This window comes from Schistocerca americana, chromosome 4 (genome assembly GCF_021461395.2).
Source record: "Schistocerca americana isolate TAMUIC-IGC-003095 chromosome 4, iqSchAmer2.1, whole genome shotgun sequence".
Taxonomy (NCBI): domain Eukaryota; kingdom Metazoa; phylum Arthropoda; class Insecta; order Orthoptera; family Acrididae; genus Schistocerca; species Schistocerca americana.
Genome location: NC_060122.1, coordinates 554860171 through 554879530, shown reverse-complemented (window position 1 = coordinate 554879530; position 19360 = coordinate 554860171). Strand labels below are relative to the sequence as shown.

The 19360-nt window shown below is 40.8% G+C and overlaps 1 protein-coding gene across 1 annotated transcript in view; it reads left to right on the top strand.

Moving 5' to 3' along the window:
- The first annotated feature begins 3591 nt into the window (after window positions 1–3591).
- LOC124613870 (UDP-glycosyltransferase UGT5-like) overlaps window positions 3592–19360 on the top strand; it is a 64518-nt gene continuing 48749 nt past the window's right edge. The window contains exon 1 of the mRNA XM_047142599.1: window positions 3592–3692. The gene's annotated coding sequence lies outside the window, so the exon portion shown is untranslated. The remainder of the gene's footprint in view (window positions 3693–19360) is intronic.

Here is a 19360-nt window from a genome sequence, read left to right as displayed (position 1 = left end):
CAAGGGTCATAACACACTTCCCTAGGGCATACCTGAAGTTATTTCTACATCTACATGGATACTCTGCAAAGCACATTTAAGTGACCGGCAGAGGGTTCATCCAGCCACCTTCACAATTCTCTATTATTCCAATCTCGTATGAACACCTATATCTTTCCTTACGAGCTCTGATTTCCCTTATTTTATCGTGGTGATCGTTCCGCGCTATGTAGATCGGTGTCAACAAAATATTTTCGCATTCGGAGGAGAAAGTTGGTGATTGGAATTTCGTGAGAAGATTCCGTCGCAACGAAAAACGCCTTTCTTTTAAGGATTTCCAGCCCAAATCCCGTATCATTTCTGTGACACTCTCTCCCATATTTCGCGATAATACAAAACGTGCTGCCTTTCTTTGAACTTTTTCGATGTAATCCGTCAGTCCTACCTGGTAAGGATCCCACACCGCGCAGCAGCATTCTAAAAGAAGACGGACCAGCGTAGTGTAGGCAGTCTCCTTAGTAGGTCTGTTACATTTTCTAAGCGTCCTGCCAATAAAACGCAACCTTTGGTTAGCCTTCCTCACAACATTTTCTGTGTGTTCTTTCCGATTTAAGTTGTTCGTGATGATCACTCTCCATCCAAGATAACATACTGCGTCTTCCCTACGAGAAAGTCCTCAGCCCAGTCACAAATTTCACTTGATATCGCGTATGATCATACTTTTTGACAGTAAGCATAGGTATGGTACTGAGTCAAATGCTTTTGGAAATCAAGAAATGCGGCACCTATCCGATTGCCTTGATCGAAAGCTTTCACTATGTCATGTCAGAAAAGTGCGAGTTGTGCTTCACATGATCGATGTTTTCGAAATCAATGCTGGTTAGCATTGAGGAGGTCATTTTGTTCGAGACGCCTCATTATGTTTGAGCTCAGATTATGTTCTAAGAATCTACAACAAAACGATGTCAAGGATATTGAACGGTAGTTTTGTGGATCACTTGTATTGCCATTCTTGTAGACGGGTGTTACCTGTGCCTTTGGGCACGGTTTATTGTTCGAGGGATCTACGACAGATTGTAGTTTGAAGAGGGACTGACTCAGCTCCAAATTCAGTATAGAATCCGGCAGGCAGAGATTCCATCCGCCCCTGGAGCTTTGTTCAATTTTAACGATTTCAGCTGTTTCTTAACGCCACTGACACTAACACTTATTTCATTCATCCTTTGAGTGATACGAAGATTAAATTGTGGCAATTCTATTGGGAAACAGTTGATTTAGGAAATGACCCCTTTACAAGGCATTTATTCTGAATGTAAATTTATTGTATAAAATGCGCCACAAAGTTACGGCATCTTTTTCGGTTAATTTGAGTCGTTTCTTACGCAGATAATAAGTGTCCCTATTTCGCATATTGTAATCGCATATCTCTAATTAACAGTACGGTAGTGTTTGCTTTCGAATGCGAAACTTTTGCAAATGTATACAGCGAAGGACAGTCTGGAAGTCGTAATATTTAGTCCTCTGAATTTATTTCTGCGTGATTATGTTGGGGTCAAATTTGCAATCCTTTCTTCTAAAGACTCACTACTGCATTTGTGTAGCCTATAACGCAGCAGGACAAGTGGGGTCACACTAGGCCATTTGTTAATAGAGTGATTGTGTTTATTGTCCTAGATATCTTTCTCATTAATAATATGATAGTGCTTATTTTTGAGCAAACTTTGCTGACATGGTCCCCTTATGTCAACTGTCTATCAACGATGAGACCCAAGGATTTGTAATTCTCTCCTTTTTGAGAACTGAATTACCTAGTCCAAGGCAGATATTGTTAGTCTTTGTAGTTTGTTTGTAATTGTCTGTGTATTGTCTTATTTGCGTTTGTAAACAAGCTGTTTTCACAGAAATATTTATAAGCCTCCCTCTTTTTTGTAGTGGCACTTTATTCCAGTTCTTCTGCTGAGTCATTTTTAGCTATGAGTGTAATGTCATCCCAAAAATGATTATGTCATATCATTTACATACAAAATGAAAAGATGGGGCTCCAGCTCACTGTGTGTGGGATTGGAATGTGGGAAGTATTGAGGAGATTATTATATGGAAAAAACTGTAGGCAATCAGTGCGTGGAGGGATTGATAGGTGCGATGTGAGCCTAAGGAGATGAACAGTATGACAGCGGAGCAAAGAAAAGACTGGTTGCAGACTTCATTTGCGATTGATGAGTTGGATAAGGTAGCCTGTATTTGGGTCGGTTTCAGCGATGAGTTCATGGCCTGCAAGAGAAAGGCCACTTAAATTAGGTTGGCATTTAGGCAGTACGAAACGCAGTGGTCTAATAACTTTTGTGCTGTTAAATAGAGGGTTGCATCAGCGTTGGACTATGGTCGGTCAGAAACGTAAACGACGAAAATCCATCGATTACATCCATACTTTGTTGTAAAATCCATACTATTAGGGGATGGAGCGCGGGAAGAATGGCGATTTCACACACTGTATACCTGGTCGAGCAATAGTTACCGTAATTTTACCTTTATGATTTGTACGTGACGAAGAAGGAAATCTGTTGCGTGCTATTCAGAAAAATCGTCCTAGTATTCACATTATCCATTTAAGGAAAATATGCAAAGCCTAAATCCATGACGATCGGACGGGGATTTGAAGCCCTCTCACTGAGTCCGGTGTTTGTAATTGTATAAAAATGGTTCAAATGGCTCTGAGCACTATGGGACTTAAAATCTGAGGTCATCAGTCCCCTAGAACTTAGAACTACTTAAACCTAACTAACCTAAGGACATCACACACATCCATGCCCGAGGCAGGATTCGAACCTGCGACCTTAGCAGTCGCGCGATTCCGGACTGACGCGCCTAGAACCTCTCGGCCTGTAATCGTCTGTATATTGTCTTTTTTGCGTTTGCAAACAAGTTGTTTTCACAGAAATATTTATAAGCCTAAGTCTTTTTTGTAGCGGCTATTTATTCCAGTTCTTCCGCTGAGTCATTTTTAGCTGTGTAATCTCATCTCAAAACTGCGATGCATCGCTTGATTTACTTAAAAAGTATGTTTGAAAAGTTGTAAGCAGATTGTCTAGAGAGAAATGCGTTAACGAGTAACCTGTCACTCAGATTATCCGTTTCCACGATACAGTCGCAATACCAGTTACCTTAAACAATTCATCTCAGCATACTCCCGGTATTTGGTTTGGCCGGTAACAACTTCGAAGTAGATCACTCAGCTTCGACGTTTTCAGTGCCCTATATCTATACAAATAAGTAGTTTTATATGCCATTTGTTTCACATACGAAGCATACCGTAGTTTATCGTATCCCTTATCGAACTGAACATTGTCTCTTTGTTTAGACATGCGTTAGTGGTTTCTCAAATGAAATTTTCTGACACGCCATATAATTGCCGCCATTACATTCCACCGTAGATGTTACGATTAGACGGTCGCTTCAGAGAAAGGGCTATTCGCAGCATCACCGTTACTCAGCACATTTGCAATTTGCTTGTGCTGCACTCTCCAGCTGAGGAGACGCTGCTTTGGCCAGCTGTTGCGGTGACCTTGACCGGAGTCCGGACCCACCAAACGTCTCTTCCCCCACCACTGGCAGCCAACGCTGTGGGACGCTCGCCACAGCCGCCAGTAGTGAGTAGCAATTGTTTTCCTGGTGTATGCCGGGCGGACGCGGGATGCTCGATTTTGTAACAAGTGGTTTGTAAACAGAATTACTGTTTTATTTACTTTCGTGTCTTTGCTCACACATCACTGATGTTTTAAGACTTCCGTGGGAAACATCGAATCTTTCTTGTAGGAGATACGTGTGAAGTGATGTTCAAAATAGCACTTTGCTTCATGTTTGCTTTCGAAACGCTGGAAAGTTATCACGGACGAATCTAGACAGCAGAAAAACCATCAAGTTTCCGCCAGTTGTCAGTAACATTTTCTTACTTATTGATTTACTTTGCACGAGTTGGCCTCACATACTTGCATTTCGGCGTTTCTGCTTTCCTGTTAAGGGACTGAAAGGCGCTGCGTTGTCTATGGGACAATGAAGTGATATTTTTAGATGACAAAAAGTGCTCTATAAATCGCATGTAACGATCAGCAGCATGCAGTGGGTGAGTTGCTAAAGTAGGCGTAAAATTGTGTAGTTCGTTGGCTCCAGAGCAGCCTCAAAATTGGGCTGTCATTCAGTCAACAACTGAGTTACCGGCACTTTTAAACATTTCTTTGCAATCAGAACACCAGGAATTGTTGATAGCGACATAATATTCGTCCTAGGTGATGCAGTCAACTTTAATGATACAGAATGCATACGCTGTACGATACTGGACAACTTTGAAAATGAACTGTTGTAATTTTTAAGTGCACGATTTTGTTAAGATGTGCATGAGGATAGGTGGTTGGATTACAACAAACACATCTTCACTGTTGATAAATGTATTCCAGAGAAACAGACTCGTACACTGTACAGAATGACACTACCGCCACAAGTATTTACACACTACACAAAGATGCTTTGGAGCGAACTACACAGCTGCCCCAAAGGGCACACGCAGAAAGGAGAAACATAAGCCAGACGCCTCATTAGTTTTTGAGACAGTGGAAATGGCGCTGAATTCAAATGACAGCCACCGCATTAACTACACAGAACCACAACATGAACGGGCTCTAATGTGTGTTTATTGATTTATTTATTTCTTACACCATGGATCCAACTGTGAGAATTTCACATGGAAGTAGTGTGTGTCAATTTTTACATTGTTAATGACAAGTACTTATACACTGTTTACAAGTAAAGATTAGAAAGTTACGTAACTACTACAATGATCCGTAACACTACATGATGAAATGAGAAACCTTAGGCCTACAGATTACAAAGCATAAAACATAGTAAATTAAATATGAAAAGGTCATATAACCCAGAGGGTTAAATATAAGCAGTTAATACTAAAAGTGTTACATATGTGACAAGAATGTACAGCTTAATTTTCAATTTAAATGATAACACATATTATTTTGTTTTAAGGCAGTTTCTCACTGTGTTTCATAAACTCTTCCAAACTGTAAAATGGCATGGCTAAAAGAAATTGCTTCAGAAGCTCTTTAAATGTAGATTTGTTGGCTATTTCACATTCGATTTCTGAAGGAAGAGCATTAAATATCTTTATACCGGAGTACTGTACACGCTTCTTCACAACCTTCAAATCTTTACCTTCAGTGTGGAAATCGAGTTCCTCTTTGTGTTGTACTGATGGCATTCACTGTTGTTACCTTTGTATAAATCAGTGTTTTTACTTATGAAACACGTAAGTGAATACACCTGTTGAGAAGTAGTTGTAAGAATTCCCAGATTCCGGAATAGGCTTCTACAACTGCAGCTAGGGTCTACACCACATCACTCTTACAATACGCTTCTCAGCAATGAATATTTTCTTTCCACGAGGCTGATTTCCCCAGAAAATAATTCCATATGCCATCAAAGAATGGAAGTAACCATAGTACGATGCTTTTTTAATGCTTAAGTTTGCACTGTCAGAGATGATTCCCATTGCAAAAATCAAAGAGATGAGTCTCTTGTAAAGATCTAAAATGTGATGGGACCAGTTCACTCTACAGTCAATCTTCACACCTAGAAACTTTGTTACTTCCACTCTTTCTATGACTTGTGTGGCATATTTAACAGTCATTTCTTCCTCAGTTTTGGTAGTTGGGGTGAACTGAATATAATTAGTCTTACTAAAGGTTAGTGAAAGACCATTTGCAGTAAACCATTTCATTAAATCTATAATAATAATATTAATTTTCTCATTTATCACCATTAACCATTATGTTCGAGTCATGTGCAAAGATGGTAAAATTACACTGTATCATGGTAGAGTAAGGTAAATCATTTATAAATAACAGGACCAGTAAAGGACCAAGAATAGAGACCTATGGCACTTACAATTTATGTTTGTCCATTCTGATGAAATCATTCCACCACACAAAAATTATCTAAGACTACTTTCTCTTTCTTATCTGTCGGGTATGACTGAAACCAGTTGTTTGCTACACCACTTATTCCTAGATGGTCTGCATTCAGTAATAGTATTTGGTGGTTCACACTGTCAAAGGCTTTAGATAAATCACAAAATAACCATGTTGTCACCATTTTCTCATTTAGAGATTCCAAAACCGTATCTATAAGGCATATATTGCTTGTTCAGTTGACAGACCTTTCCAAACTGATGTTTGCTAAGAATATTGAATTTATGTAGGTGTTCTAAAATACTGGAATACATAAGTTTTTCTAGTACCTTTGTAAAAACACAGCCAGGAGAGATATTGGTCTGAAATTTGTAACATCAATTTTCTACCCTTTCTTAAAGAGAGGCTTCACAATAGCATACTACTTTAGTCTATCAGGAACAATTCCTTGTTGCAAAGAGGCATTGAAAATGTGGCACAGTATACTGCTTACAGAAGCACAACACTGTTTTAACAATTTTCTAGAAATATTGTCTACCCCACAGGAGTTCTTGGTTTTCATGGTGACAATTGTTCTATCAGTTTGTGATTCACAGAACCTTTGCAGCCTATTTGCTCAGACACTCATTGGAAGTGTTTACTAAAGATTTCAGCTATGATCTCAGAATTTTGCACAAGCTTCCCTTCGTGTTTGATTTTGAAGTTTTCTGTGGGCCTTCTTTTATTGTTCCCTGTCTCCTTGCTAACTATTTGACAGGCAGTCTTCATTTTATTATTGGAGCTATCAATTTCTTTTACATAATACAGTGCTTCTGATGTCTGAATAACTTTCTTTAGGATTTTACAATACATTTTATAATGTCTGATTAATTCTCTGTCCCTGGACCCTCTGGTTGCTCTATAAAGTTCCCTCTTACATTTACATGACACTCTAATACCCTTTGTGATCCATGGCTTCTTTAAGGATGTGGAAATATTGTTCCTAGCAAACTTTTTAGAAAAAGCCTCTTCAAAGTGGGATAGGAATTCATTTATGAATTTGTTAAACTTTATATCAACATCATCTACTCTATGCACTGAATTCCAGTCTTGATGCTGCAGCGTATGGCTAAAAATTTCCTGGGACTCTTTGTTCATAAGTCTGATTGCCTTCCAGGATGGGACTGTTTTCTTGAGAGGTCTGTAGTCAGGTAGAGTGAGGAGCTCTCTATCATGGCCTGATATGCCATTTAAGATCGGGGTGACAGTGAAGCTCTGGTATAAATTTACATCCAAAAATATACTGTTGCACTGACATCTTTCATAGCGTTGTGGTGGTCTTCAGTCCGTAGATGCAGCGCTCCACATTAGTTCATCCTGTGCATGCCTCTTCATTTTAGGTGTAACTGCAGTCAACACCAATTTGGACTTGCATACTTTATACAAGCCTTGGTCTTCTTCCACAATTTACATCTGTCACACTTACTTCCACAGTCAAACTGATAATTCCTTGATACCTTAGGATGTCTCTTATCAACTAATCCCTTGATTTAATTAAATTGTACAATAATTTTCTTTTTTCCCAGTTGGCTTCAGTACCTTCTTATTAATTATCCAACCTACCCATGTAATTTTCACCTGGCTTCTTCTGCACATGTTCACAGGAACACGCCTCTCCCAGAATCAGTACCTATATTTTATTTTCACCTGCTGTGTTTTGTACTTAACTGCAAGTGTTGAGTGTTAATTTGTGTATATTTGAGTCTGATGAAGATACCTCACTGATATCTACAACAAATCCTATAAGTACAAAAGTAAAAGTATTTAATAAATAGAATTAGTGTCTACTTACAGATGGAAGTGTGGTTTGTGGTAAGCCTACTCATGTGTAATGCAGTCTGAGGTCTAGGTTAGCTTGGAAGATGATAATTAGATTGTGAGTTGGTGGAGAGAACATGTGTAAATGCAGAAAACCTGCTTGTGGTAACAAATTGACAGCTGGTGATGCATAATGTTTACATCTACACTGCACTGAAAAATTTAAGGGGAGGGGGGGTCCAGTACGTCACTTTTACCAAACACTGGCCCTACTAGTTCTGTGAATACTTTAATTGCAAACAGACGGTGAAAAACTTGATTTTAGAAATGATTCAGCTCCAAAGTAACAACTTGGGGACCAGTCTCCCATGAGAAATAAAAGAAATTGTATTTTTTTAAAAAGAAAGGTATGTTATTCTCAATTAACAAAAGTGTTACAATGAATTGTAACAGTTCAAATTACATGTTTCTGCCAACTTTTTTTTATGGAATGGTGTGAACAAAAGATAAAAGGTAGGTATTCAATTATCCACATTCAAGTCTTGAGACACCAGATGAGGGGGGAGGATATGACCAGAAATGTTAATAATAGGGAGGACGGCATTGTGTGGTGTTCATATAGAAGAAACATTAATCGCAGTCTCAGTTTGCCCATATTCCTTTGCCATTTATTCCTACTCTCTCTTACTGTGTCCCCCCCCACCCACCCACCCCCCACTCCATCATTTTGCCTGCGTTTATGAAATTCATTTAATATTTCCAGAATAAAAATCCCTCTCCCCCATAAACAAACAATTTTTAGTTTATTTTTATGTGTATTTGTTCTAAATTTACTGTGCAACTGCGACATGAACCATGTAAGTCAGAAATTACATAAGAAGAAACCAGTAACTAGTAATCTCGTGAACCATACCAATATCTGAATCCCCGTTGTAACCATTTTGTGCTGGTGTGGGAGAGTGACAATAAGTTATTGCTATTATGCTGCTGTACATCAAAATGTCTTCCCTTCCTTTGAGCATTTGGAAGTTTTTAAGCCATCAAAAATAGGGCTTGTTTCAAAATAGGAAATGTGTTGTATTTAAGCATTACAGATCTGTGGTTTAATATCATTAGAGCAGGAGTTGATCTTGGAAACAAGCCCCATTCATTCATGTTCTGTAAATCCCATCATAAAGGAGAGTCTTCAAGGATATGGAACAAATCAAGTTATATATGTTTATGGGCTGAAGCAATCACCACAGCCTAATTCTGTAAAATATCGTAATGTAGGGGTTGGTTGTACAATGACTACTTCTGGGTGGTGCTTGTCAGGCGGTGCTCGACCCCCATCTGGGACATTTTGGGTTCATTTGATGGCGAGGGAGACACAGACATTGTAGGAGGCTGCAAAAAAAAAAAAAAAAAAATTGATGAACAAAACAATTCTTTATTGTTCAGTGTGCTGTGGACAGTTATATGGGAGCACCTTTGTCTCAGGCATTCTCTAATAAAATCAAGCAATGGAAACTCCAGGTAGAAATATCAACAATGTAGAAAAAGATAAATTGCTACTTACTGAAAAGATAGTACATTAAGTTGCGGACAGGTATAGTTAAAAGACACTTACACAAAGCTTTCAGCTACAGACTTAATCATCAAAAGAGAAACACACACAATTCATACGCACAAGCAAGCTCACATTATGCATACATAACTGCCAACTCTGACAGCTCACACCAGAATGCCAAGCTAGTAACCTCCCCCCCCCCCCCCCCCAATGTGATAGGCATAGCAAACAGCTTGGGACATACCCATTTTGCCTGGGAGGTGACATGCTGAACTGAGCATTGCTGAGAAGCTGGGGTGTTGAGAGTGTGGAGGCAGTCACAGCCCTCAGCTAGAAGCAGGCGGCCAGTGACAAGACAGCGAAGGTATCTTAACACTGTAGCTGGTGGTGTCCTAGTGGTGTGACAGCAGGTAGTGCTTTACAAGAAGATGAACCCTAGATTGTAGGCTGCAGTACTACATCATGCAGCGGCAGTTCCTCAGAAGCACAAAGCTGGGTGGTAGTCTGTTCGCATCTCAGACCAAGGGTTGGTGGCAGATAAGTCTTGTGAAGAAGGCGGCAGAGTATTGGCTGCCAAGGACATCATAGTTACTGTTATTCATACCTGGTTATTCATGAAAATTTTAAGTTTAGGAATACATGTTAGTACCAGTGTTAACAAGTACGCATGACACACTATCGCGCATGCCCTCTTGAGGCTTTAGCCAGTTCCAGTACAACATCCATTGCAGCCGTACTGAAGTCACGAAGTGGGGCCGAGGCTGTTTCCCAAATAAGTTATTGAAATATGACATGTATTACTGTATTATAGTTTTTAGTTTTTGACGCTGACCATTATGGACAAATTGTAGTTACTTTTATTGTGAAGAAGGTTGGGTTATCCCAAATCTAGGTAAACATTGCAACTGAGGCTGTTGTTAATTTAAAATTTACAGTGTAGACTCTAAGGATGTGTCCGACATGGACTGGGCACCAAAACATTCTTCACTTGGCCAGGAGCTGGTTTGGGTCATAACGAAATTCAATGGAGGCACATTTAAAAATAGAAACCAGCAGTTAATGTGACACTGCAAGAAAGTTGGCTGATAACATCTGTTGCTTTTTGTTTGTTGGTCATCCACTTAATACATCCAGCAGCCACAAGCAGTAAGCTATCTCTTATGATTTTGTTGTAGAACCTCTGATTGCCCTGTCCCTACCCTCAGGAGCCTAGCCAGTAGACACTATGTATGGGTCTTGTGATCCCAGTGTTCATTAGCAGAGAACTGGTTAACATCAACAATTCTCTGTAACTATAAGATCTATGCATGCTTCGATGCAATAGCGGACCATGGTACGTCACATGGAATGAAGACCTTGACTCCACTGCCGTGATTGTGAAGACGGTTCAAATGGGGGGGGGGGGGGGGGGGGGGAGTAGAAAAAGAAGCTCAGTCACCTTCAGGGTGTGTTAAGTGCTTGTGGGGTGGATGGTTTTTGAGGCAAGATACTCATTAGTGGCTAACCTCTGCAGAACCCACTCCACCTCAGTCATACACATCCTCAGCCCGTACACATCCTCCATGAAGTCCCAATCTCTCCCTATGTGATTTCCATATTTTTGGAGCCCTGAAGAAAGACTTTAATGTTGTAGATTTGCTTTGGATGAAGAGGTGCATGCCTGGATACAATCATGGCTCCGTAGGCAACTGCAAACATTTTTCAATGAATGCGTTGACCACCTTGTCTCACAGTGGGATAAAACAGTTGTGGTAATTACTTTTGAAATAATACACAACTTTCTTAATTTATTTTTCCATCTATCTTATTTTCATTTGACTGCTCCCTTATACTCTGTATGCAGGACAAGTACTCTGCTGTGTGGGAAAGTGCTACCTTTGTGCAGTGGACCCCTGACCTATCAAGGGAAGTCCTACATTTCTCAATGCCATAACACAGGTCCAAAAATATGCAGGTAGGACTGTGACAGAATCAATGGAGCCTTTGATTGAGATGTTCACTCAGCTCAAAAGCAAAGGATCCGATCAGTTCTGGAAACAATGCTGCAAATTTTTAGCTCTGCTTACATCACGTGCACAATGTCAGGAGGCTTCACCACTTCCGCCAGCCGCCTGTACGAACCCAAGCAACAGACATCAGTGTGCTGACATGAGCCACAACTTGCAGATGGCACCTTGAATGCTCGATAGCTACAGGCACAGTCTCCTCCAAACATCTCGGATGAGCCCTCCCCACCCCCCCTCCCTGGCTGCCAAACCGAGTGTACATTGGATATCTTTCGGGGCCGGATATTGTTCCCTAAGGGGATCATAATCCCTCCTTGTGCCTTCTCAGACCCTGCCCTACTACAGAAGGTTAATGGAGGTAGGCAAAGATAGGAGCATACGGTATAGGTTCCCAGATATGTGAATGGCTTCAAGGCTTCTTGAGTAGCAGAACCTAGCACATTATCTCAACGGTAAGTGTTCATCAGAGACAATGGTACCGTCAGCAGTACCCCAAGGAAGTGGGATAGGACCACTGCTATTTTCTCTATACATAAATGATCTGGCAGACAGGGTGAGCGAGTGAGTGCAAGATGATAGACTAAATTTCCAGTTGGTGTGATGAATGGCAGCTCGCTCTAAATGTAGAAAAATGTAAGTTGCTACAGATGAGTAGGAAAAACAAACCTGTAATATTCAAATATAGCATAAGTGGTGTGCTGCTTGACACAGTCACATTGATTAAATATATAAGCATAAGTTTCAAAGCGAAATGAAATGGAATAAGCATGTAGGCTAAGGATCGTATTAGGGAAGGCGGAAAGGTTGGCTTTGATTTGTTGGGAGAATTTTAGGAAAGTTTGGTTCATTGGTGCAACCCATTCTTGAGTACTGTTAGAGTGTTTGGGATCTTCGCCAGCTCAGATGAAAGGAAGAAACTGAAGCAATTTATCTGTGAGCTGCTATATCTTTTACTGGTAGATTTGAACAACATGCAAGTATTATGGAGATGCTTCGGGAACTCAACTGGGAATCCCTGGAGGGAAGAAGGCATTCTTTCACAGACAGCTCATTTGTGAGAAAATTTAGAGAAGTGGCATTTGAAGCTGTCTGCAGAACAGTTCTATGTTGGGACCATGTAAACAAGATAAAGGAAACTGGGGCTTGTATAGAAAGTAGTTTTTCCCTTACTCTATTTGTGGATGGAACAGGACAGGAAATGACTAGTAATGGTACAGGCTACTGTCCACCATGCACCCTACAGTGGCATGTAGAGTGTGTGTAAATGTAGATGTAGAATGCATTACCACCCACCACTTATCGTGTGGTGCCGTAGCATCCATCTCGTTGTGTATACTGGGAGGTGCCTTGTTAACAGAGCCCGTGAGCAAAACAAGAGACACTGAGGTGTCCAATGTGACATGTCAACTCTTTCTTACTGCTACAGCCAGAAGCAGGAGTCTGAAGACGGCTGTCTGTGGCAGAAAGCATCTTCAGGTGTTCACAAACTGTGACCAGTTCCTTCAAAAATGGTTCAAATGTCTCTGAGCACTATGCGACTTAACTTCTGAGGTCATCAGTCGCCTAGAACTTAGAACTAATTAAACCAAACTAACCTAAGGACATCACACACATCCATGCCCGAGGCAGGATTCGAACCTGCGACCATAGCGGTCGCTCGGCTCCAGACTGTAGCGCCTAGAACCGCACGGCCACTCTGGCCGGCACCAGTTCCTTCTGCATTACAGATAGCATGCATATGCCCTGTCCATCCTAGTACTACTAACTTAAGAATTAGTTATAAAAGCACACATAAAAAAACATGCACAGAATTTAAGAATTAACCTAAGAATACATAAAAATCACATAAAAAATTAAATATGTAAGGTGCTGTTCTGCTGGCATGTCACAGGTGGTAGCTGGAAATCATGATCAGCTATTAATTGCACAGGTGAACATCTTACGTGGAGTTATGAAATTTCAATGAAGAGCAGAAAATTCAAACAATTACGAAAAAAATATATTACTACTCACCAAAAAGATGGTAACATTGAGTTGCAGACAAGCACAATGAAAAGACAGTTACACAGCGAGCTTCTGGCCAAAGCCTTGTTCAGAAAAGAAAGGAAAATGCATACATTCACACAAGCATCACACTTCATGCACACATGAACACTATCTCCAGTATTTTCACTGTTCCTGCCTGCAACTCAATGTGTCATATTTATGGTGAGTAAAAATCTATCCTTTCCATAATAGTTTATATTCCAACCTGGACATTTTGTTTTTAAACAATTAAAATAATTGTGTTCCATATGTCAGATTGAAGAAGATCTATAAGGGATGCACACCTAGCTTTTGTGTGCCATTTGCATGTACGCTCATTAGATCAGCTGTGAGGGCAAGTTCATTAAGAGATATCTAGTTCTGGCACGAACAGCTGTATGTGTAATGTCCAGATTTTAAAAAAATATATGGAAAGCTCTGAATTGACTCAGAGAACTAAAGAGACCCATCAACCTCTGAATGTAGGTATTATCCCTGCAGCTGTAGCTCTGAATGGAAATGTTCTCAGAATTCGAATCCCCCCCTTTTTTTAGTGCCATTCATTTCTTAATTTTTTTTCCATTACTCTTGTTGTAAACCACTTCATAATTTTTCAGTGATTTTCAGGGGGGGGGGGGGGGGGGGGGGGGGGGGGGGGAGTGCAAGTGTCCCATTCTTGAATTTTAGAAAAAAGTAAAATTAAATTAATATACAAAATTTTGTATGGGCAGTTCCTACATGTTTTCATAAACGACACGTCAGAAAGGATGCTTAGGAAAAAAATTGTCAACCTACTTGTTTCCACATAAAAACTGCAGCCAATTCTCAAATTTTCACAGTTTGCTGTACGTTGCATAACATGTTTTGCAATTACCTATTGCCAATAGCATGTATACAAAGCAAAAAAAATTGCAAGAATTTATAAAATCAAGTTTAATTGCAGTACACAATATCTCAGTTCTCAGCTAGATAGTGGGTTTCAAGGCCTGGATGATTTGACATGGAATGCCCCATTAACCAAATCGGCTATTTATGCACACTCCCCAGAACAACCTAAACTTTCACGTCGTACTGTGTGTTCATTCCATTTCATATCGCTTTGCAGCGTTATACCTAGAGATTTAATTATCATAACTGTGTCTAGCAGCACACCGCCAATACTGTATATCAGCATTACAGGGTCGTTTTTCCCATAACCTACTTTTGGAGCAAGCTCTCATTTGTCACACAAAATAGAAACCCTGTCTAAATCATATAGTCTTTCATTTTTATTCGACTGCCCCTTGCAAATAACTTTGCTGTCTCTTGGCACTCTGTGGTTTAGACATTATGACTGGCAGTACTCTACAGACACTTTTACTTATCTGCTCCTACTTCTGTAAATAGCAACTGCTATTTTGGAAATGTAGTCATTGTAGAACTTAATAACTCTGCTTGTAGAAGAGATGGAACTGTTGTAGCATTGGAGTGTGCTACATAGCATAATTGTAGGAACTGTGGCAGCATGTCGACTTTTATCCCTGTTGGGCATAGGATCCCCATTTGCACCTGTATTTCACAAAATCAAAGTAATCCATGATTGACAGCTCTCTCTGTGGCGACTGGAAACACCTTTATTGAATGGATATGACACACTGTGGAAGCAGAAGATAGTCCCAGTTGCCGAGTGCCATTCGGAGGCTGCTGTTCAGAACTGAGGAGGCACATTATGGCAAATGATGTGCCTGAGTGATGGAGGCCTCTTGTGGTAAAGCTATATACTGAGGATTGAGTGTGTACACAGTAATTTTCATAGATCAAATCATATTTCAACTTACCAAATGTCCACTAAAACTATACTATTTTAAATTTTAAAAACTTTTGTCTCTTACCAAAGGATATGCTGCAATGGTTAAGTCACTGAACTCATGTTCTCTGAGAGTAGGATTCAAATCCTGTTCAGAGAGATATAGGTTTCCCATAGTTTCACTTCAGATGAAAGCTGGAATTGTCCTTTTAAAAAGACAATGTCGAAGCTGTGCTTCTGTTGAATTTCTAATGAATTCTTCATCAAAAAACTGTAAAACCCTCGCCTTTGTTCCTTTTTGAAATCTATCATCCTCCTTCTGTTTATTCTCAACTTGAATATGATTATACAATGTATGAATCTGCAGGCATGTGTAACTCAAAGTAGTTAGATACTGTTCATCTGAAGAGGAACAGCCATGTGACCTCTAGTTACCCAAGAAGAATGAGACAGCATATCTTGGTAGTGACACCTGTTTTAAGGATCTAGCCACTGCTGTAACTACTGACATAAAATAATTTCACCAGTAAATCTTATGAGTAGTAGTCTTACACAGTTTGACATTGTAGATGTTAAAAGTCTGAATCATAACAGGAGCAGTTCACTGACCTGGCTGATTATAAGACGCAAACTAATTTTAGAAACAAGAAAATACAAGAACCATTGCACCACCTAATAATGTAGTTAAATCAGCTATTAAGTAATTTTTTTATCATCATCATGATTTGGTATATACTCCTCGATATAAGCAAATCAATATCCTTGGATGCTAATTTGTTTTTACGGGCATGATTTCATAAAGCAGTTAAGTAGATGATGAGATGATGTCACTTCAGCCAGAAATTTTTCATTGGCTCAGATTTGGTCAAACAGTGTACTAACAGAGACAATGATGGGGGAACACTTTTGATACCGTACCAATATTCAAAACCAAGGAAAGGTTTGCTTATTTTGGGTACCAGGACATGTGAGAAATGGGGGAAATAATATTTCAGACACAGTAGCCAAAGATTTCTGCAGAGATACTTATACTATATCCCTACATTCTCTGATCTCATTACTGAGAAGGAAGCATTTATGAATCTGTGGGAGGAAGAGTGATTGCAGGTAATATACAACAAGCTGTAAAGTCACTCATTCGTCCATGGTACTTGTCTTGACTCAGGACATTACTTGGAATCTCACACCTACCTTTGCAGATGACAGGACTCAGTAGATTGTGGTACCTTATGTCCCTCCTCCATGGAACTCAACTTTGATTGCTGAGCAAAGATAATCAGTATTATTATTAATATGTACTATGTTTTTGGATGTGGTCCGCTCTTAGCAAAACACAATTTTGTTTTTTACCCCAAACTTGTTTCACTGCAGTTGCAGCATCATCAGTGGGCTTTTATTTTATGGCTGTATGGCTGTTAAACATAAAGAATGTTCTTTACTGTTCGTAAACATGTAAATATTGGTTTTTAAATTGTAATTACAGATTCTTGAAGAACTCATAAAATTATCTGTTCATACCTTTTAATCGCATAGTGTGGTTTTCCTGCTGTATTATGTTTTTACAGTGTCTGTTTTCTTTTACAGTTTGCCATCTGCAACCAAATACAACTTAATGTGTACAAAATATCTAAGCAAAAATTATGATGTGGAAACTATTGTGGCTGTGTCTGAAATTGATTAAATTTATGTGGAAGGTTGTATGTGTACATGTGTGTGTGTGTGTGTGTGTGTGTGTGTGTGTGTGTGTGTGTGTGTGAAGATGAGGAAAAAAGAAAATGTAAGTGAAACATAATGAAAATACACACACACACACACACACACACACACACACACACACACACACATAAACACAGGTGCGCGTGCACGCACGCAGGGGGCTCACCGTTCTTTCGTGAGTTCATGTGTGGCGCACATGGGGCCCCAAGCTATTGCAGAAAATTCTTCTTTCCCTGGCAGCATTTCCTTCACCCTGACTTCCCTCCCTATCTTTGCTCCTTTCCTGTTGTCACCACCTTCCCCTCTGTTGGTGTTCTGATTTATGTTGACCTGGCTATCCACCTGGTTTCCTGTATTGGTAGCAATTTTGTTCCTTTTGCCTATTCTTTCATCCTTTAGGTCCCCGCTTGAGGTTTGACCTCCACTTCAAAATTTCCTGTTTTTAGTGTGAGCCATATGGGAAAGAACTCCGTCTCTAGCATCTATGATGTGGATTCCTTTCCCCCCCTTCCTTCCCCTCTCCTTTCCCCACTGTAGCCCCATTCCACCCGCTAGGTCACCAGCATGTATAGCCAGTCCATGTGGTGGGGCTGTTATGTACCCATATGTCTGAGTGCCCTGACAACATGGGGATCACACTACTGATATCTGAGCTGTACACTCCCCCTGTATGCCAAGGAGTGGTTGCTTAACTTCTTGGGGCATCGGAACTCCTGGCAATGGCCGTCGTGCCAGACGACCACTGCTGGGGCTAGGTGACGCCCATGGGGAGAGCCCCTGGTCGGAATGGATGGTATCCAGGCAGATGCTTGGCACATGAAGCATATCAAACTGCAAAAATCTGGCTGTTCTCAAACAGCTGTCTCTTCAAATGGTGAAGGATCATTGAATGCTGCTTTGTATGACCTGGCAACCTTCCCTTCCCTGGCTACACCATGGGAGGAGGGCCAAGCTCGCCATCTTGTGATGAAACCCTTTCCCCCTTACCTTGTTTGTACTAGGACAGATGGGGGTACATTCCCACTGTTTTTTATTGAAAATATCAAGGATAAGTTTAGTGAAGTGGAGTCTCTTAGTAAGATGCGGTCGGGCTCCCTCTTGGTCAAAAATGCTTCTGCCACCCAATCCTCAGCTCTTTGTGCCTGTGATCATCTTGGCAACGTCCCGGCGTCTGTCACTCCCCACTGATCTATGAATATGGTCCAGGGAGCTACTTTTCATAGGGTCCTCATCCTGCAAACTGATGACGAACTCCGGCCTAATCTTGTGCAGCGTGGCATTCATTTTGTTCAACATGTGCAGAAGGGTTGCAAAGACAACCACACCAATACTGGTGCCTTTATTCTGGCTTCCCAGAGAAGGGCAAGGTTATGTGCTACAGGATACAAGTCCTTGGATCACCTATCTTATGCTGAGGCTCGTCAAAAGTATGAGAGACTCCATCCAGTGTCACTATCTTCAACTTTTGCCTCTGTTACTTCATTTCCTCCTCTTCCCTTGTCCTTATCCCAGCCCCGTCCCTCTTTCTCTCCCCCTCCCATGCAGTTCCCATGACCTCCCATCAGGGAGCCACTCCCCCGCGTCAGCCAAAGAAGTGCCCCCCTTCTTCGGCATCTGCTGGTGATCAGGTTCCCTCCCGGTACCCCTCTCCCCAGTGTCTCTCAGGCCAGAAGACTCTTCCCACCATTCATCCACGAGGCACACCATCTGTGCACCCCAAGGTCACCCCCTCTCTTTCAGTTCCAGATCTTGCAGAAGCCTGTACTCTCTCTGTGCCCTGCCCACCCCCACCTCAGAAAGAGAAGAAGAAGAAACATAAATCCCAAGACAAGGCACCCCCAGTGCTCCCGGAGGTGCCATCTCCCCCCTCATGACCTGAGTCTGATACTGGCTAGTTTCTAGCTGAAATCCAGATCTGCCAATAAAATTTAAAAGTACGACTGATAGCTGATAGCTGAAATCTATTATTTACAAGTCGCTGAGTGTAACAGCCTTCTGAATGGAAGTTAACCTGATGAGTCTCATATCTTATTTATGGATGTAACCCCACCTTTGTCGGTGATGACTACTGACTGAGTGACCTGACCTCCCCCCCTCAGCTTCTTCATGTCTACCTTGGACTCTCACCACAAATCATCCAGTTGACTTGCAACAGATGCTATCATCACCTACCCCAAATGCAACATCTTGTCCCTTCCTGTTCTGTGTTCTGTCTTGTTCTTCAAGAAACACAAAAATGGTTCAAATGGCTCTGAGCACTATGGGATGGTCATCAGTCCCCTAGAACTTAGAACTACTTAAACCTAACTAACCTAAGGACATCACACAACACCCAGTCATCACGAGGCAGAGAAACAAGAAACACATTTCTGTGATGAACACTCTCCAATATTTTGTGATTATCAGGCATTCTGTCAGAACTGTGGTGGCCCCGGGTAGCATCTGGTGGGGTCTGCACGTTGGTTTGCTCCAATGTCATTAGTAACTGGATCTCCCTATGTACCAACTTGGAAGCGATAACAGTTCGAGT